Raw genomic sequence first — 21,342 nt, forward strand, 5'->3', positions numbered from 1 at the left:
AGAAGAGTGTAAAGCATTGGAACAGGCTGCCCAGGGAGTTGTTGGAGCCATCATCCCTGGAGGCATTTCAGAATTGTGGAGATGTGGCACAGAGGGGCACGGTTAGTGGGCAATACTGTTCTATCCATAGTTTTCTGATTGTTTTCAGCAGCTTGGATGAACATTTTCTGCAAGTAAAGTGCTTAGGCAGACAATCAGTGCAATTCAAATTCACAGTTTATGCTTTGAAGGCTTTTTGGGATCTCAGAGCAAAGCTGATCCCACATCCTCCAGGAAAGCTCCAGACACGAGTTCACCTCTAGTGAGAGCTCATGCCTGGAGCTCCTGTGCGGCCACGACAAGATGTGGAGCTTCAAGCAAAACAGCTCACAACCAAATCATGACAAGGAGCAGCCAGGCGCTGTAACAGGCTGCCCATGGAAATGTTGAGCCACTGTTCCTAGAGGTGCTGAAGAAACAGTTAGATGCTGTACTGAGGGGCACGGTTTAGCAGGCAAATATTGATGGTATGTAGACAGTTGGACTGGATGACGTCTGGAGGTCTTTTCCAACGTTGGTGATTGTGTGATCAACTTCCATGACTCATATGAAGAGAGAAAGGAAGGAGAAAAGGCTAGCACCATGAAATCATCATGAAATTTTCATATAAGAAAAATAATTGATGCTCCAAGCATTGCAGCACTGTCACATCATTTATTTCCCTTTCCCACATCGCCTGCTGACCCACTAGCTTTTTCCCCATACAAGCTTACTGAAAAGGACCAGGACTGGCCAAGATTAGAGGCTGCACAAAGGTTCTGCTCTCAAACACAGTCTCATCAGGGCAAGCCAAGGTATTTGTGCAAGCAGTGCAAGGAAGTTCATCCTGTCAGTGGGCAGGAGGCACCCATTCTATAAACAAACAGTACGAGTAATAAAAACTGGGTCTATAGGAAAGAAAACAAGCTCAGGAAAGGAGAGGAATAATTGTGGATTTGCTCTGTCCTGCTTATTGTACACATTTGGCTGCTCAAGTTAGCACTTCTGGAAATAAACTTTGCCTGAACTCTCTCCTACTTACCTCAAAGAAATCAAACAGCTGCCAAAAAAAATGATAAGTCAATAAAATGAGAATTTTGATTCGCTGATCTCTGCAACCTCCCTGCAAGATATACAAATAAGTGTAAAATAAAAGAATAATCCAAAAATGCTCCTGCAGAGGTTTTAGACCAGCACAGCAGCCTGTAGTTCCTCCGTTTGCTCAAAAAAATTGATGCATATACGTTTATATATATTAAATAAAAATAAATGCAACTGCCAAGAAATGACATCAAGCCACCACAGATGTTTTTAAGGCAATCGCTTGAGAATTGGTTGCAGATTAAAAGCCAGAATATAGTGGTCATAACCCATGGTTATACACTCAGTCTGTTGAACAACTGCTGAACACTTGTTCAAGAGCACAATACTCTTTAAAGCACACAGTCCTAAAGCCTTCAGAGCCAAAGCAAACCTCCTGAATCGACGCTAAATCTTGCCAAAATGATAACTGTGGCTTCTTCCCTAACAGAGATGGTTTTTTCCTCAAGATTTAAACCAAACAGACTCTGCTCCTGACTCATCGCGGGACTTCCCTAGAAAAATGCAAGAAGGGAACAAGCAAAACCCTCTATTTGCAGAAAACCTGCAAACTGTCTAAAATCATAGCAACAGCAGTATTTTCAATCACATAAGGACCCACTCTTATTATTTGTCCAGCAGCACTCAGGAAATAGTTACTAAGTTTGAGTCATCACTTAATTAGAGCATGAACACTGCCGGAGTAAAGGGAATATTGGAAGCAAGGAGAAAAAGGGAGATATGGAAAGAGGAGCAATGCCTTCCCCAGAAATCCATCACCACATTTGCAGGTTCCTGGAAACGATGCAGGCTTCTTGCTGCTGTGAAAATAACTATTCAGCCTGATATTGTCCACTCTTAAGTCAAATTATTTTTCAGTAGAAGACACATCACTAAAAAAAATTTCCACAACAACAACAAAATCCTGTATCTTAACAATTCAATTCTTTTACCTTGACCCAGAATCAGGCCCATCATTTCTCTGAGTTAACTGCAAATCAAGATGTCCAGACAGAAAAACCAAACAGATCTGAGGACAACCAGCCTCTGTCCTACTGATAAACACCAAAGCACATCATGATCCCTCAGTTAGACCTAAACTAGAATTAAGGTTCAGAAGACAAGGGCTGCATTCCTCCGCATTTAAAGCGGGGACAAGGCTCAGTAAGTAGTTGCTGCAGATCCACACAAGGGCATTTTCTAAAAACAATTCCCATGCAAGATTTATATCAAAGATGAGAGCTGAAGCAAAGCGTAGAGTCTCGGGGCATGGAACAGCTGCCCAGAGAGGTCGTGGATGCTCTGTCCCTAGAGGTTTCAAGGCCAGGTTGGATGGAGCCCTGGGCAGCCTGGTCTAGCATTAAATGGGGAGATTGGTGGCCCTGCACGTGGCAGGGGGGTTGGAGATTCATGATCCTTGAGATCCCTTCCAACCCTGGCCATTCTGTGATTCTGTGGAGCATCATCTGCAATAAAAACCCTAGAAGAAGAAAAACCACCACAGCCAGCCACCAGGCTGCTAGCACCACATGTCCCGTGCACTGAGAATCCCACACCCCACATCCAGATGGAGCTCACACCACTGTGTTTAAGACCCTCCTCCTTCCCAAGTATGGAGTAAAATGTTGTGCTGACGTATTTATAAGGATAACTCAGAGCAGAATTTTGCCTGCAGTGCTCACTGGGTGCTCAGCACTTGATTAAAGGACATTACTGTGATGTGCAACATCTCCAGCAATTCATCCTTTTGCTTTGTTTTCTATTCATCTCACATAGCGGATTGCTAGAGAAACACTAATGGATTTATACTGAATACGGAAAAAGTTGGGCACTGTATAAAAACTTCATCTTTACATTAATTACAGCAGTGCATGCCTTCTCACAGGAGAGCCATTTTAAGCCTGAATCTGGCTTAGAACATCATGCATGGTCAAAGTTCAGTATCTTTTTTTATTATTATTACTCACCGGTTACTGTAAGCAACCTCCTGATATAGCCTACACAGTTCTTGAGGTCACTCCACAAAAACAGAGAAAGTGATGCATCCATTCTGTGTGGCTTACAGATTCCTTTGCCAAAAATAAGGAACCAGATTTAAAAATCATGGCATTCAGAATACAAGCAGAAATCACAAGCGTTTTTGTTACGTATTTAATAAGATTAAACAGCCCTTGAAGTTTCATTTTCAGTACAGGATATCATAGCACTTCACGATGACAAAACTTCTTGCCTACATGCACTTTCAAGGAATAAATCGCACCGTTATCCTGCAGATCAGTGGCATTCTCTCTGAAAGCACTAATTAAACACAGAAACATGAAACAAGGGCTTCATCTGATACAGGACCCTTCCACTCCAACTATTTTTATCACCAAAATCCAGGAGGAGGAGAGAGACAGGTAGGAAAAGCTTTCAGATCTAAATACAGCTCCCATACACCCTGCAGACGAGCTGTAATCAAAAACAAATAAGTACTTATCTTCAGAAAGCTCCAGAGGCAAAGAGCTGCTGTAGTACTGGAAGAATTCACTTACTAAATGCAGGCTATTTTTTTTATCATGCACTTCTTTCTGGCTGCTGTCCATCCCTTTTTTTTTTTTTTTTTTTCCAGACTCCCTTGTCTGAGTCCCTGGACAGGCATTGCTGTGATTCACTTAAAAGTGCTCTTCTGGAGCAACTCATTCAACAGAGATATGCCTTTTGTGTTCTTGCAAAGCTGGCTTTGGTGAGGACAGTGTGCTTGTTTCCATCACCTTATCTGACCATGTGAAAATTGCTCTTCATGCTCGCAGCAGGACACCAAGTAGTCCTGATACAGTGAGTACAGAACAGACAGATACTACAGCAGTGAGTGCTTCCACGCCACTAAGAGTGAAGCTCAGCAGTGAACTTGGGTCAAACTCTTTCTTTCACCAAAGACGACGACTGTGTGGCTGCGCAGCCTTCAAGGCAATCAGACAGCACACAGCAAGACCCCGGGCAGATAACAGCTCTTCATGAACACTGGGCAAGTGCCAATCTTGAAACTGCAGTACACGTAACTCACAACAAAGATAACCTGGAAGGAGAAGATGTCCCCAGCACTGTCCTGTCATTCCTGAGACAAACAGAATTCCTCCATGGCTTGGAAAAGACCTTTCAGATCCCCAACTCCAACCCCAACCCACCCCCACCATGCCCATGTTCAGTGCCACATCCCCATGGCTCTGGAACACCTCCAGGGACAGTGACCCTATCACTCCCAGGGCAGCTGTGCCACTGCATCACCATTCTTTCAGAAAAGAAAGTTTTCCTAATATCCAATCATTCTAATTCCTTCCAAGACTTAACGTGTTAAATATGGGCATCCTAATGACAGAGATATATAATTTAGATTATAGTGCAGCAGTCTCATGCCATTTACCAAACTGTATAAACAAGAGTATGATTAATGCAGTGAAGCAAGTAAAAGTCCGTTATCCAAGCTTTTGTAAAAATAACACCTCTGAAATGTACATTATTAGAGTGTTAACCTGCAGAAGCAACACTGCTTGTATCTGCCTGCACAATCCAGAACTCATTCAAAAAATAAGCGTTTCCTTGTGTTCAACCAATCTAATTTTAACCTAGCAGCTTTATAAATTTACACTGGGTGGCAAGCCAAACCAAGTATCCATCTGGCAATTCCATACTTTAGTTTTCCTCAAAAACATTGACAAATTTGTGTTTGAGCTGAATCACAGAACGGCCTGGGTTGGAAACTATCGTAATGATCATCTAGTTTCAACCCCTCTGCCATGGGCAGGGTCACCAACCACCAGACCAGGCTGCTGAGAGCCACATCCAGCCTAAGGATGCACCCACGCCTAAAGACCCACTTCAGAAAACCAAAAATCAGAAGAGATGAAATTCATCAGGAAAGTAGATGCCACAAACCTACACACAATCCAATTACCTGGACACCGGAGAGTCACCTGTTGGGGGCAGCCAAAAGAAAAGCCACATCCTTGGAAAGCCTCTTTCCTAGCATTGGTTGCAACATGAAAGTCGAGTGACTGTCTCGGATTTAGGCTTACACCATCCACACCCCTAAGGCAAGACACGCACCAAAGCTTCACCATGCTGAAGGAAAATAAATCTTCACATTCAGAGCATCTGACGACTCTTATTCAAGAAAGAGATGCAGATAGAGTATAACACAGCTGAATTTGCAGGAAGAGATCTTTCAGTGCTGAAGAGTTATTTTCAGCATGGGTCTTTGTCTCCTGCATTGATTACGGGTCCAGAACCAACACGTGGGAGATGAATGTTCCCAGAGTATTTCCAGTGGTCTTGCCAAGCATTTTTAGCCTCAGCATGCTGCAAAATAGTGGGCATTCATAGTTATGTTACTCTGATTACCATCTTGTTCTTTTTACACATTTGATTTTACTTGATTTTAGCAGCTGCTACCTCAAGTTGATTTAAAGTGAGAAACATATTCTTTCCACCATCTGAAATCTAATACTTTCTGTCACTTTGCAAACGGTAGGCAGTAGAAATGGCTAAAACTTGTGGGCTGTGAGAAATCAGCTGCTTATTTAAGGATGCCTTTGAGGGATGAATAACATTATAGGGAATAAATAGAATATGCATAATACGATGCCTTCAGTACCCGTTCATCTTATGGTTTGGTGAAATTTATCCGCTTACAATAGTACTACAAAAGGGCATCTACTAGAATCCATTTGATACACCTTCATGCTTCAATAAACAGGCAGCCTTTCTGAAGGGGATTGGTTGATGCACTGGAACAGGTTGCCCAAGGAGGCTGTGGATGCCCCATCCCTGCAGGCATTCAAGGCCAGGCTGGATGTGGCTCTGGGCAGCCTGGTCTGCTGGTTGGCGACCCTGCACATAGCAGGGGGTTGGAACTGGATGAGCATTGCGGTCCTTTGCAACCCAGGCCATTCTATGATGCAATATTTAAATGCAGTATTGTTCTGACAACTCTAGAGTATATGCTAGCAGTTGCTCTCTGATTTTCTGACTGGAAGAGGGATTTTCCTCCACCTCCAAACTGAATTTTCTCCATAAACTTTGTTATCTTAACCCTGTCATCTGAAAGTTGCCATCGTGACTCATATATGGTGCCTTCTCCATGAGACGTGCATTAAAACGGATGGAAAAACATATCTCATCTGTACATAAGTACCGTGTAAGTACTTCTTCATGAATAGGGCACTTCATCTCTCATCTAGTGCTGAGTGCATGAAAGGAAACATACACAGCTGCATCCTGAAAAGACAAACTGAGTATTGGAGTCTGTCATTAAAATTTCTTGTAAATTCAAACAAAAATTAGTCAACAGAAACTACTCATTGATACCAGATCACAACTGTGGCTTTGTCTCAATACATAAAGAAAAGAAATAAGTGTTCCAAGAGCAGCAGTAACTTCTGTAAACGCTCAACAACTTGCATTCCTTAAGTGATGATACAGCAGATAAGTCTCAGCCAGCTAAAGTACCATGAAAGTACACGTTCGCTCCGAAGTGAAGCCAGTTCAGAGCCTGAGGAAGTCCAAGTATTACCCAGTACTTGCTAATTAGTTATCCCAATAACATGGGCAGTCAGACTGATCTTGTAGGTCTTTTCCAACCTTGGTGATTCTATGATTCTACCTAAAATACCTCCAGGTAACTTGCAGCTACAGCTAACTAGGAAATAGTTTTTTGCTGGAATTCATAGCTTTCAACATCTTAGAAAATGTTTATCCTTGCATATGTCAAACATCATTTACTCCCAAGGCCTCCTAGTGATCCTCCTAAGCACTTCACCAAAGCCCACGCTTCCATCCACACCACACGTGCTTTAACTACACAGAAGTGATACTAATTTTTACCAACCAGCCTACAAGATGCTATCTTTCTGATGAAGACAGCATGACTGCACTCTGTTATCTATTGATAGCAACGTGCATCTTCAGAGGCAGAGCACGTGATAGATATGGAACCTAATGCCATTTGATAATGGCTTTAATGCTTATCATCCTCTCATTTCTTCAGATAATCACAGTTAAAGGATAACATTCAGACCACAAACTGAAGAGGAAATTCAAATATCTTCATTTGCCAATACTTACTACTACTGCAAAGAAAACGGTCTTTCATCAGCCTCTCACAAATTCACTCCTCTTCATGCAGCTTTCATAGCTCAGAAAACTCTAAGCCCAGTGCTCTTTTAACAGCACAAAGATTCCAGTTTACAATGGAACAACAAATAAAACTATGCCATGTATGGGACCAACCTGTTCCCAGTAAGCACACACCATAATACCCAGAACAATACCATAAATCTGTTCCTCATCCATGGGGTCACTGGTTCCTTGGACTTGGCCGTGTGCTCCTATAGATTTTGCCCATGTTTGGTTTTGCTGTATTTATTTTCCTCTTGGAAAGAATATAAGCACAAATGTTTTTGCATGCTTTATGTCACACTTAGCCAGACTGCAGATTGTGAACAAACGCAATAAAAACCTAAGAACCAGGTTAAAAAAAGAGAGAACAACCTCCATCTCTGCTTATGGATGAATGCACCAAGAAAAACTTGGCATGCATTCTCCCCATCCTTCCTCTTCTGTAAAGTTTTCTCTAACATAAAGGCAGCATTTAGCACAGCAATCCAGTCTTTATCTGTGGCTCAGAAGTCAGCCAAGGCAAAGCTCTCTAAGAGAACCTTTTCCCAACGGAGATGTTAAGTAATTAAGTCACATATGAAGGGCTCAAAACTCCTTACTTAAACCTTTGCGCTGAGAACATGAAAAAGAAAAATCTCACCCTTAAGGCACCTCTACGTGAGCACCAGGCGGAAGCTCAGAGGAGGACAGATCTTCCTTGGGACACTGCAGCTGAAATCTAGACCCATAGTAGTGATGGAACGCGGGTTCTTCTTGTAATGAATCATTTACTGAAGCAATTCACAGAAAAATGGAAAGTGACAAGTTCTAGCAACCACAGTTGGCAGCCAGTTTCTCTAGAACAGATGCCTGGCTGTAATGAGAACATAAAAAGCTTAGTTTCTATCTCAAATTTTCTGTCATTAGAGTATAGGCATTACAAAACTCCATGAAGAATGAGAAGCACCTACAGAAAACACCTCGAGAAATGTTTATAAGTCCTCACAAAACTCCAACTTTAGCCAAATTAATGCATCTAATCAAAACTCCAGCTCCAGCAAAAGCACCTCTGAAGTGTTGAAATACATTTCCATCTGTTCGATTTCTCTTTTTCCAATAGTGTTTACTCTACCTCAAATTAAAGACACAGTTCTTTGATTTTATGAGCTTAATGCAATAACTTAATTTAGGTTGTTAATGTGTTCAAGGCCTTCAGACACCCAGGAGACTCCGATGGCATCAGAAGCATACAGATGCTTTTGGAGGGGATTTTTTTTTTTTTTAAATGTGAAATAAACTGTGAATTCCTTAATATATGTCTGCAGAAAGGTCTACACTGAGATAAAAACTTAAAAGTGTGTCTTAGGTGGCTCACTTATAAGCTCACTTATGGTTTCTAAGCACTACTATGCAATATAAATAATGACATCATAAAAAAAATCCCTAAAATACTGTCAGTAAATGACAACACAAGCGTTCTAGGCAAGCAGGGTTCATTTCTCAAAAGTGATACTCATTGCTACAAAGCAAGGACAAATAGAATGCACGTGTGTTAGGCAGATAACGGTGTGGAAATATGCTTCTGTTCTGGTGCATTTGGCAGTGGAAGCACAAGCTATAGCTGATGCACCAAACTGCAGCTCCACGGATGGCCCTTGTTTTAGTGCCTCGAGTCCAGAAAAAAAGGGCTCCATGCTGACCTGCTCTATAAATAATGCTATTGAATTACGCCTCCAGCTTTATTAAGGGCACCAGAAGGAGTTTTATGGTTTCAGAAATACGGCATTGTACAACTTGGTCTGCGCTTGGTTTCCTTTAGTGCTTTCCACCCTCAAGAATGCTGTTAACAAAACACACCGTGCGCTGCAGAAGGTCATATCAATCATTGTCTTCTGCAAAGATCACTCCACGCCCACACCCAAAGTAGCAACATGCAATAAAGTGCTGCTAAATGCCACATCTCTCATCACAGCCCCAGGAGTGTGACTCAGCAGCCAGCAAGAGCCATCTCAGATGGAGCAGCCCCGCAGCACAGAGGTGTAAAGCTGGCTCTGTCATCCCTCTGTCTACAAACACCTCCATCACCGGGGCAGCCAGAACATCATCACCCACATGTGGGGGTCTCTCGATCCAAGCAGCAAGGCTGTCAGACAAACTGGTTAGTTATTGTTATTATTAAATCATTTTGCTTTGGTGTTCTGCCCATGAGAACTCTCCACTTTCTGGCACTAACACTAGTGGTGCACCCAATGGATAAAGACTTTCTAGTGTGCAAAAATGAAGCCAACTGTGAAAGTCACTCACCTCATGCTTTTACAGCACATAACCAGTGGAGAAATAAGGCAAGCTAGAAAACCATCCTAGTGGCACAGGAGAAACGATAGCCTCGCCATTGGCCATTCAATTTAATTTATAATTCTCTTACTTTTTAAATGCTGGAAAATGCCTTCATTATCCAGAACTTTCATCATCAAAGTAAGTGCCTCCACAGGTTCTGAATAATCCATAAACCCAGACAATTTCACAGCTGTCCTCTCTACACTAAAAAAATAAGTTACATGCTGATAATTTTCCTCAGTTTATTTATTGCATAACTCAGTATCATAAATCAGACTTTGATAATAAAAACTAATCAAAATAAAGCCATACAATTATACATTTTCTCCTTCCTTTGAAAGTTATCCCTGTGTTTTCCTCAAAGAGGCTGCTCATACAGGGCTAAGCTAGACCAGCAAAACCAATCTGGAAAAGACAAAATGCATTCCCCAGACATGAACAATTAAAAACGTAAAGACAATATTCTTAGCTGCAAACACTTATGACTAAACAGCAGACTTGGGAGGATGACAGAGTGCACTCACACATACTCAGAAGTTTGTTCAGATCCTCGTGGTATGGACACTTATTTTTTCCCTCCATGGAGCATCACCCAGTGGCAGATGCCAGATGCATTGCAGAGGTACTCTTTGGTTTGTGGATGACAAAATGACTGAGTACTGATATATGTTACCTATATTGCCATATGGTGTAAAATGGTGGGAGTCCAAGAACAACCTAGATATCCTTACTCACCAATCAGAAACCCATTACTCAGGGATTGAGGGACACTACCCAAAGTTCAGATAAGCACTGTACAAGTGCTGGCAAACCAAACTCTAAATAAACCATCTAAAGCAGCACTGAATCTTAATTCCCCCTAGTAGCCACACTAAACCGAGCAAATATCACTCTCGCTGCGAACTTGAAAGAATAAGCAGATCATTTACATTAAGCGACGGACAGGTCGCACCGCCCCCGGCAGCACGGAGCGCTCAATGGGGTCACCGGGCACAGCCGAGCGCCGCCCCCGGGCCCGCCCTGCCCGCGCTGGGCCGCCCCTGACCCCGGCTGCGGTCGCAGGTGGCGTTTCGGAGCTGCTGCGGTGAGCCCTGCAGCTAGAAAGTGAAACCCTCGGGCTCGTAAACAGCAGTCAGTTAATACACTGGAGCCCTCATTAATATAATCAGTTTCGTATTAGCTGCTAAAACACCAGTTTGCCCCATTTATTAGTCAACGCCGTTTCTCTTAAACAATGCGTTGTTCTCTGGTTTTGCTCAAGCACTTAAAAAAAAGGGAAAAAAGAAAGGTCTGTGTCAAATACTCTTGCCTCAAATTGCTGAATGCCATACTAGAGCACATTTTTCACCATGGATGAAAAATGAAGGTAGGTAGTCTTTCAAAACAGCTACTCCTGAGGACCTCAAAGAAAAAGATGGGAGAGAAAAAACATTGTTCATGTTAAACAGTGGATTTATGTCCTCCAACCTGCATGAGACACACAGAACAATTACAACAGCAACCCAAAATGAAATCTACGGTAGAAACATTTAAAGCATTAAAAACAAACAACAGCAAAGAAACAAAATCAGAAAAGCACAATCACTCCCCCCAAAAAATCCTCTTTCAGTCTGTTTGCTTCAAGTCCAGTAAATTCTGTTTCTACTTTCTCACAGTACTGCTTTGGAAAAAGACCAAGTATGCAACAGAGATTTAGCATCACCAGTAATGGGAGGGAAGAAACACTGCTTAACACAAGGACCCAGAACATGAGGTCTTTGTTCACCAGTGAGAATAACCAATCAGCCATCACATCCTACTCTACTCACTGAGACAGGTTATGCTAATTGGGGTTGGAAGAAGCAGTTTTACATTGGGCACCAAGTGTTTTTTCTACAGTTTAGAACACATCCATCCATATTTACATTCTGCTTTAAAGACTTTAAAACCAGAGGATGAGTGGATGCTGTTCCCCAGTTTTAGAAGTGGCCCTTTCCTGTCTTCACATCCTTCCACCTTGCTTTCAGTCCTCCATGAGTTCGATTCATCTCACTGTTTTTAAATTGACCACTGATGTAAAATCCTGCTTAAGCATCTTCAATGATTGTGTAGTTCATAATAAAAGAACACGTCCTTCCCATAAAACGTACATTCATCCTCCTGAAAATTCAGTAAGCCTATTAATTATGCTTTTAAGGATTGGAATTCAAAATGTCACTGCTGACATTTAAGGCTCATAAAAAATGCAATGTCTATCTCATCTGTGAGAAACAGGACCATACAATCTATTTTAAGATGAAAATATTTATTAAGGAAGGCAACTTGCCAATTATGAATACAAACAGGAACAAACCCATTTAGAGCAAACTGCTATTTTTCTTTTTGTAAATCTTCTACACACAGGGACGTATTTCTCCCCAACACAGCGCACAAACTAAGTGACATCTGGTGGCTACAGGCTGTAATATAAGTCAGCAAGTCATCACAGCGCTGTTAACCATTTCGGTTAAGTTTATTGCTTCCTAGTAAAGCCCTGAAGCTTCTTAGATGTTTTATTTATTTATTTTGACATAGATACTTCTAAGACTCTCATTTACTGTGATCCCCAGCAATGGTGACAACTGCTGTTAGCTAATTAAAGTGGGGTTGTCACATTCGCATCGTGGAAAAAAAAAAAAAAGATTCCAAAAAGGAATTAGCAAAGCATAGCAAAACAGCACTGAGGTTTAGCCAAGCTACCCCAGTGCACATCACAGAACCAGAGCGTACGGACAGGCTGCACACAGAGTTTTGAGAAGGAAATCCTTCAGGCACTCAAATTATTGAATATTAGCTTGGATTTCTCCAGGTTGTTAGATTTTAGATTGCTAACTTGAAAACCAGAAGAAACGGGTGTGATTTTTATGCTGGGTTCAGCAACATGCTGGTAACTAAACCTTTAACAAACCTGAAAGTCTTTGCTCTTTTCATCCCTTCTCAGTCCTCAGCAATGGTCCCATCTAACCCATTCACGCCCTCTGCACCTACACCTGCACTGCAAGTGAAGCAATTAGAGCTGCCCTTCCAACTCCTGCAGCCAGAAACATCGTTTCCTTTTAGAAAACAATAAGCCTCTCTTGGATAATCAGCAAAGATGTGGCCAGCTATGGTTAAAATTACAAAACTGCCATCAGCACACTTTCAAATCTTGTGATACCAATCTCCCCAGTAATAAGTATTTACAGGAAAAAAAAAGTCAGTAAGCGCTATCTAGCAGAAAATCAGATGGAATATAAACAGAGTCTAAATATTTATCAGCAAAGGAAGCTCAAAATTATCTCTGCAAAGTAAAGCGGATGGCAGGCTAAATCCAGAGCCACTGAGCGTTCTTCGATGGATGTGCTAGGAGGAACTCAGTTCTCAGTTTGACATCACTAAATCAAATTAATTCCTTCCTCCTATTCAACTGCTACCTAAAAAAAAATCCTTGGTGCCAAAAGGACAACACTAAAAATGGCCCTAAGACCATTCCTGAAAGCTGCCCCAATGCAAAAGGCTGAACTCCTATCCACGCAATGCTATAGTCTAAATAAAGAGGTGGATTCTGGGGGTTGCCATCACCTTTAGGACCTAAATATCCATAGCAGGGAAATCCACCTGCACACTCAGCTTCCCTTAGCCCTGAACCTTGCACAACTCCAAGGTGCCTCAAAAAATGGGTCCCCGCAATGGAGCTGCACCAGGAGAGAGTAACACTGGGGGATGGGGAAAAGCTGTGCCCCAGAGGGTGGTGGGCACAGAACAGGGCAGAGGGCACAGCCCCTTGCTGCTAGAGCTCAGGGAACACTGGGACAGTGCCCTCAGACCCAGGGTTTGGATTTTGGGTGGTCATGTTTGGAGCCAGGGTTTGGATGCAATGATCCTTACAGATCACTCCCAGCTGAGGACATTCCCTATGCTCTATGAAATAATAGAGCAGTAGTGGTGTTATCAAATGAAAGCATCATCCCCTTTCACATGCTCTCAACCCCAGCAGACATCACTTCCACCTTCAGACTTCCCAGCTGAACTAAGGAACGTGTGCACAGAAATCTACAGCTGTATGACTTCAGGTTCAGCAACTCATCGAGAAAACTTTTTAAGATCTCATTTCAATTTACTTTTATTTTTTAAATCCTGGCATGCTTAAGTCAGCAGGAAGAGTTTTCATTGATTTTGATGAAGCCAGAAGTTTATCCTGAGAACTGCTGTGCTGGAATGAGCACAGCATTTATATTACCTAATTTGAAACCCTGTAATTTGTTGGTAAATGCAGCTTAATGATACTGGCTATTGCAGAATTATTTGTTACCTTCAAGATACACAAATAAAGTTATTAAAATATTGCAATGTAACATTTTTAGGGATTATGGTTGGGAGAGTCTTGTTTCAGTGACAAGCAAGTGGGTTTAATGCACAAGTTGTCATAAAATTTCACTTCAGTTTCTAATACTGAAAAGCCTTGGCAAAATACCTAGGAATTACAATAGCCCAACAAAAGCCATTTACATGGCTTTGGTATTTACATGGTTACATGTATTTTCAAAGTACATTTTTCAGTATTTCTGTCATTTATTATCCAATGTAGCAGTATAGCAAGATGAAAACCTACATAACTGGAGAGATTACTACACCCACTTAATGGCTACCATTAAAAGACAAAGCTATTAAATCACAGCAGAAGCTTTTTATGCATTCCACTGTATTAGACCAAAAACAAGTTATTGCAACATAGAAACTGTTATTTCAAGCAGCAAGAATACTGACTTTTTTTTTTTTTGAAGCTATAGGCAGAAATAAGCAGCAGATGACTTGAAGCCACCTAGAAAGAATACCTTATCCAAAGAGTTACTGAAACCTGTTCAAAAAAGGAAAAATAATAATAAATAAAAAAAGGCAGTGGAGACTTAGATTCCTTACTGTCACTATCTAGCAGCATTAAAGGCACCAGAGAATACTCCAATTCACTCCTGATTCACATAGTCAATACTGAACCTCTCCAAAACAACTGGAAAATTTCCATTGTGCAGTTTGGAAGAGCCAAATACTGGTTTACCTTACATCACAGAACCATGAAGTTTGGAAAAGACCACCAAGACCATCAAGTCCAAACATCAACTCATCACCACCATGCCCCTCAGTGAACACCAAGAGCTCCTGACCAACCCCAATGCAATAGAAACCCATGTGGGATTTCCACGGATACCATTATATATACATTCCTTTTTACTACACTGAGTATATTTAATTTGGCTGCTTTCCTTAGCAGTGTTCCAAGTATCTCCTCTGAAGAGTTAAATGCTGCAGTATTTAAAGAGCCTGATGTTAGACAAATCAATTTTTCCTCCCTCTTGTAATAAGAGCAATGAGTTTAGGATCCACTGTTACTTTCTGCTCACCTCTCACATCTCATTTCTTGTTCAAACTGTTTTAAAGCTGACATAAATAGCTTTGCAAAGTAATTCTAATACTGAATGTCAAGAGCAATAGTGGTTTCATTCTGATTTATTCTTATCTCTTCCTCAGGCAAGTTAATCCTCAACCTGAGATACTGTTTTCATAGCTCTATAATTTATGATTTCTTTTTTCATCTAAGTTATTTTCCTTATGAATAGGTCCAACGAGTTGCTCAAGGCCTGAAGCTATAATAGTCAATGCTGAAGTGCTCAAGAACAAGTTTTTGTCCTTTTATACAGGGAGACAACTATAGCTCACGCAGCAACTGCTCTTGGTAGCTTCTCACCTAGCAAAACTCAGTCACTTTATCTGAGCTCTGCATTTGCAAAAGATGAAAAACTACTATCCAGATATCGTGGTTAAAATTTCAGAGAGCCAGCAAACTAGCAAGGAGTTCCTAATCCTGAAGCACAGCTTCAAGAGGATGTGAACCCATCCTCCTTTGTGGAGTTGACCTGCCATCAGCTCTGCATGAGCTCAAAACCTGATGTACACATGCAGACTGCTCTGCTTCCACTTCAACAAAATAGCATCCAAAATGCTTTGCAGAAATGACCCCAAGCAATTTTCTAAAGTCTCAGCAATCAAGCCAAAAGGATCAACTCTACACAGCAGTAGTCTACTAATGTGCTAACCATGACTGCAGAGGGAAGAAGAGCACAACCCTTGGCATCCCACTGTGAAACAGATCTATGAAGAACTGAGGTTTAGATGTTCCTTAACAGCCTCAGAAATTTTAGATTTCTGTTTTACTTATTCAACACTAACAATGTCTGCTTTGCATTATCTGTTTTATATCTTTATGTGTCTGCTGTAGGATAGATTTCTGATCTAACAAGTAGCCAAACTCCAAGAGTACGAGTTAAGCCATGTGAGGGCCCTGCAAAAGAAGTGTTGGCTTTAAGACTTTTTAAAGAGTTTTCAAGGGATGAAGCTTCCTAGGGAAGAGCTGGCCTTGCAGGCAAACCCATCTCATTACATGATAAATATTCCTAATAGTAAATGATCCCTCTCGATTTCCTTCCCTTTCCTTGCTTTACACAGCCAGACCTTCTGGCTATACCAGTCTTTCTTCTTTGAAAGAATAAATTCTGGTATTCACAGGTCATTACATCCTAGCTTAGGCACCACACAGTTAACACTGCACTCAAATGCACAACTTAAGGATCTACAAACCAGGACCTACACACTGACTCCTGCATTTTAGATTGCTTTCCAGTGGATGGATTGAAAGTCCAAAGCTGCACTTGGAACGGGGCTGCCAGAAGGACTCTGCAGAGCAGTTGAAGTCTGGGGAAGGGCCACAGTAATTTGTTCTCACAGAATCACAGAATGGCCTGGGTTGGAAGGGACCTCAAGGATCATGAATCACCAACCCCCTGCCACATGCAGGGCCACAAGCTCCCCATTTAATACCAGACCAGGCTGCCCAGGGCCCCATCCAACCTGGCCTTGAACACCTCCAGGGATGGACGGGGCATCCACACCTCTCTGGGCAGCTGTTCCAGCACCTCACCACTCTCATAGTAAAGAGCTTCCCCCTGACATCCAACCTAAGTCTTCCCTCTTTCAACTTCAAACCATTTCCCCTCATCCTGCAGTTATCTACCCTTTCAAAAAGCTGATTCCCCTCCTCTTTGTAGGCCCCCTAGGTTCTACCAAATTGTATGTGCCATATTAGATATTGTGTCTTTCAATCTTTCACTTCCATCTTAGCATGAAATTCTAAAGCCTGTGGCATTTCCCTACTACTACCCTCATCTGGGTCCAGGAACAGGAAGAGGCAATGGGCTGGTGTTGTCCAACCACCGACTCCGGTGTGCAGCCACAGGAGGACACAGAGGACACAATCAGCCATCACTACCCAGCTAGACTTCATTTCAAATGTTTCTTCTTGCTAGGCACCAAGCACCTCACCTGTTTGCCTTTGAATAAGGATGCCATGCCCCTCCAAGGCGTGTTTGCAAGCCACATCCAACAGCTGCTGGAAGCCAGGTGTACCATAAATCAATAAATATTCCACAGCAAAGCTATATTAACTGCTTGCCCCTAAAGTGCTGTTTAGTGGCATGTCGGGCACAGCTGTGTAATCAAAGGATTACAGAGCTCCCATTGCAGCACGTCTGCTGCTCTCCAGCTCCTCGCAAGCCTTCCCTTCTCCCTCACGTGTAAAAACCAAACCAAGCAACTGGGGTAGAATCGTAATCACGTCCTTCGGATCAGAAACACAAATGGAAAGGTCGTACAGACAAACAGCCAGTGTGGCTGAGCACACAATGTGCTTTCTGTTAGATACACACGGGCAGCCCAACATATTTTTAAAGGAGTGGGTCAACAATGCTACGCATAACCAGGCAGTTTTAGTGAGATGGCAGTAAAAGTGGAGAGATCAGTGTAATTCAGGCTGCTTTGAGATAAGAGCTTGTGGGAGCTTACAGATCCCGTCCCCTCGTGTGAATAGCTGTATTTAGTCTCCAATCTGGCACCGCAGTTCTTCAGTTAAAAAGCAACGCTGCACTCCACTAATTGCTTAAATACATAATACTAATTTGTGGGGGAAAACACTGAAAAAATTGTTCTTTTATTGGAAACGTACCTTATTTTTCCACCGTGGTTTGCATTCTTCAGCCAAGAAGTGTGGTGGGAACGCAAGGTAAGAGGAAAATGTGGGTGGGGGAGGACTGAGCCTGAAGAGAGCCCAGCTCAAGCCAGGGGAGGCTCCTGTAAACTGAGCTTTGGAAATGGGGCAATTCACATCACCTGAGTTTTCAGAGCAGCACCGAGTGATTTAACAGCACATTTCCTTGCAGTTTCTGGTGGCAGGATACATAGCCCTTAAGGACAGAGTAACTGCAGGTGTAATTAAAACCTAGGAGGTAGAAGGAGTATATCGACACCTACTGAAGTCATGGCTCTCTTTGCCTGAGCGACACATTGGTACTGAAACAGCAGCACAGCTGGATGTTGCAGCTCCCTGAGTCAGTATGCCATTTGGGCAACATTAGCTGCTGCCTCTCTCCCTATGGAAAGTGCCTGAACAACGTTTAGAACCCAAAATGTAAAAGTAACACAGTGCTGAGTTACAGCTTCTTAATACCATAGAATGGCCCGGGTTGAAAAGGCCCACAATGCTGATTCAGTTCCAACTCCCTGCTATGTGCAGGGTCACCAACCAGCAGCCCAGGCTGCCCAGAGCCACATCCAGCCTGGCCTTGAATGCCTGCAGGGATGGGGCATCCACAGCCTCCTTGGGCAACCTGTTCCAGTGCCTCACCGCCCTCTGGGTGAAAAACTTCCTCCTAATATCCAACCTAAACCTCCCCTATCTCAGTTTAAAACCATTCCCCCTTGTCCTATCACCATCAACTCATGTAAACATGTAATAAACCCATATACACATATATACATATACAAATATATACATATAAATGTAAACCGAAGTAATGCTGCATCTTTGAACAACGGAATTTTTTTAATAATGAGAAGGATCCCCCATCCAGCCAGCAGATAGACTTTTTTATTAAAGAAACCCTTACATGGTGATGGGAATGCAGTATCATTATCAACAACACCCCTGTGAATTACTGCCATCCACCTAACTAAATAACAGTTGAGCCAAAATGCTGGGATATGTTCCATTATTGAAAATAACGCCCACTGAAATCACCTGGGCTACCATCTCTGCCTATTGAAGCACCTGCTTCTCATACAGCTCCTGCCACAGGTGTCTGCTTCCATCCCACAAAAGCTAAAATCACCCTCTGTGACTCTTCAACAAGGTCTGAGACTGTTGTGGAGTGCTGGCAGGCACTGGGAGGTCATAAGCACAGAGGATAAATCACAAAATAATGATTTATCAATCAGTATTAGAATTGGTCATCCCAATTTGTGACCATTTCTGCACAAGTGTATTTACTGTGTCCAGAGGGCCAATGACTTTCTGGTTACTTCCATTTTTCGCACCATAAAAGCCTGCCATGTGTTTCAGATTATATTAATTTGATAGTTGCCAGCCTGTTTCTAGCAAATCAACCCATTCCAGCCAGTAACTACAGAGCAATATTCTGTACTTTAAGGCGACAGCTCCCAAATCACGCTGCCTCCAGGTACAAATAGCACAGTGTCTGTGTTGCTTAAAATAGCTTTAAAATATCAGCAGGATCTTATTTGCCTCTCTTTGATTATGCCCACATAATCCCATCCTTGCTAATGCTGCGAGTGGATTATATAACTTTATCCTTCCACTTCAGCCACACGAAATAATCCAAACACCAGAGCCTGCTCCAACCTGCTCATTTGGAGTTCCCAGATAACTCCTTTTTGTTTAGCAAAGAAGATAAAATCCATTACTGTCTTCCACTGCATTAGTGGAATTAAGTGTTTTGTCATGCAAATCTCCACTGTTTCATCATGTTCCTGTTCCAGACCCTCAAATAAAGCATTCTGAATTTGAGATTAGTCTTCCTATTACAAAATTTGAACCATAAAACTGTTTTGTTATTGATTTCAGAACTGCACGCTGGCTGCACTTGCAGGCAGAGGATCTAAGTGCCATTTAAAGGGAAAAAAACCCACGAATTAGTTTCCCTACTAGATCACCATAGAGGTAGTTTCATCCTTTCTGCATTCAAATTGATTTTGTTCCTGGTGGCACACGAAGAGCCAGATGAATACTTTGACTCAGTGCCCAACAGTGGGATGGCACAGCAACAGAGGAGCTCTCAAGTCAAGAGATGTGGGACAACATTTTGACTGCTATCAAAGAGAAGCCCCAGGACACCTATTCCATCAGTATTTACTGTTTAAGAGTGAGTATGTATATATATACACACACATACATATACACACATACATATACACACGTGTCTTTATACATTAAATACTTTTATCAATTTATATGAAAAGCAACGATATAAACATACACACAGATTCACAGAGATGCTGTGACATCTCACTAATGGAAATTTCCCTTCTTGCCAGAGATCAGGCATTCCCCAGTTAGCATGAAGTGCAATGCTGTTCGTTTAGGCATCTGTTTACACCCATGAGCACATAAAATTTTCAGCAAGACCTTAAAAATATTTACCCTGCACGAACAGCTCCAGCAAACTTGGAGTTCTAACCTGCAATCTGCTCAGCTGAGCGCTCTGCCCTTTTCTTGCTCACCACACACAAAAGGCACACGTTGGTTCTCTGGATGCTCATGATTTTCAAGAAGCGAAACTTTCCTTATGTCACATGCAAATAAATCAATAGGAAGACACTTTTAGGCCCCAAACCATAGAATACAATTAAAAAAACTACTTATATTTCCATATCTGAAAGTTTGATCAGTGTTGAGATGCGCCATCTAAGAACTGAACTCTGTCATCCTGCTCTGTCATCCCAGGGCGATGCAGAGTAGTGTTACAACGAAGCAACCACAGGAACACAACCGACTAAACCCCCCCTCCCCCCCAACAACTCACTTTATGACACCGACAAAGTTCAGACAGAGAATTGTTGCTGAAGATCCTCTCACCATAAAAGCCCATCCCCAAACCCTGACTGCACTCTCGGCAGATGCACGCAGGAAGCTATTTTCACCAGCTAACAGCTCGCATTTAAGAAATACCCCTCTTCACCTAAAAATACGCAGCGGTGAATGGCAACATCCATCCACAGCTTCATTCCAGAGACGCGCTGCCCGAATGGGATGCAACCCTCATGCAGCCGCTCTCCCAAATCTCAGCAACCGGCACAGCGCTTCCCCGGCACGCTCAGCGAGGAGCCGACAGCGAATCTTTGTCACCGTCCCTAAAGCAAATCCCATTATCCCCGTCACCATCCCTCCGGCAAACCCCATTCCCCGCGCCCCGCGTGTGGGCACATCCCCCCGGGTTCCCCCAGCACCCACCCGCGGTGAGGGGAGCTCCCAGACCCCGCTTCCCAAGGCGGGGGGTTACGGGGGTACCGGCACGCTTCGCTCCGAGCTCGCGGTTCCTCCGGGTGGCGACGGCGGCAGCAGCAGCATCGCACCCCCGGGGCCGCCCCCTCCGGGCTCCGCGATGCGTGCTTCCAACTTCCCGCAAAGTCCCCGCTGGCCTCCTAAACTTGAGGAGAGGTGACCCAGGGAACCTCAAACCCGGCGATGATCTCTTACCTCCTCCTTCTCCCTGCAGCCGGGAGGCGCGCCCGCAGCTCGCTCCGTCCGCCCATCCGCGCTGCACCCGCCGCCTTCTGCCCTGCGGGAGGGGGAGGAGGAGGAAGAAAAAGAGAGAGGGAGGGAGGGAGCAGCCCCGCGCCACTCCTCGGCCGCGCTGCGCAGCCCGTTAGGAG

The 21,342-nt window shown here is 43.0% G+C and overlaps 1 protein-coding gene across 3 annotated transcripts in view; it reads right to left on the reverse strand.

Annotated features, from left to right (window-relative positions):
- CHST15 (carbohydrate sulfotransferase 15) overlaps positions 1-21,342 on the reverse strand; it is a 44,263-nt gene extending 22,921 nt beyond the window's left edge. The window contains exon 1 of one of the 3 annotated variants that reach the window (XM_090145629.1): positions 21,167-21,342. The gene's annotated coding sequence lies outside the window, so the exon portion shown is untranslated. The other 2 variants (XM_090145630.1, XM_031597345.2) reach the window with 2 other exon arrangements.

This window comes from Phasianus colchicus, chromosome 8 (genome assembly GCF_987193195.1).
Source record: "Phasianus colchicus chromosome 8, bPhaCol1.hap1.1, whole genome shotgun sequence".
NCBI lineage: Eukaryota > Metazoa > Chordata > Aves > Galliformes > Phasianidae > Phasianus > Phasianus colchicus.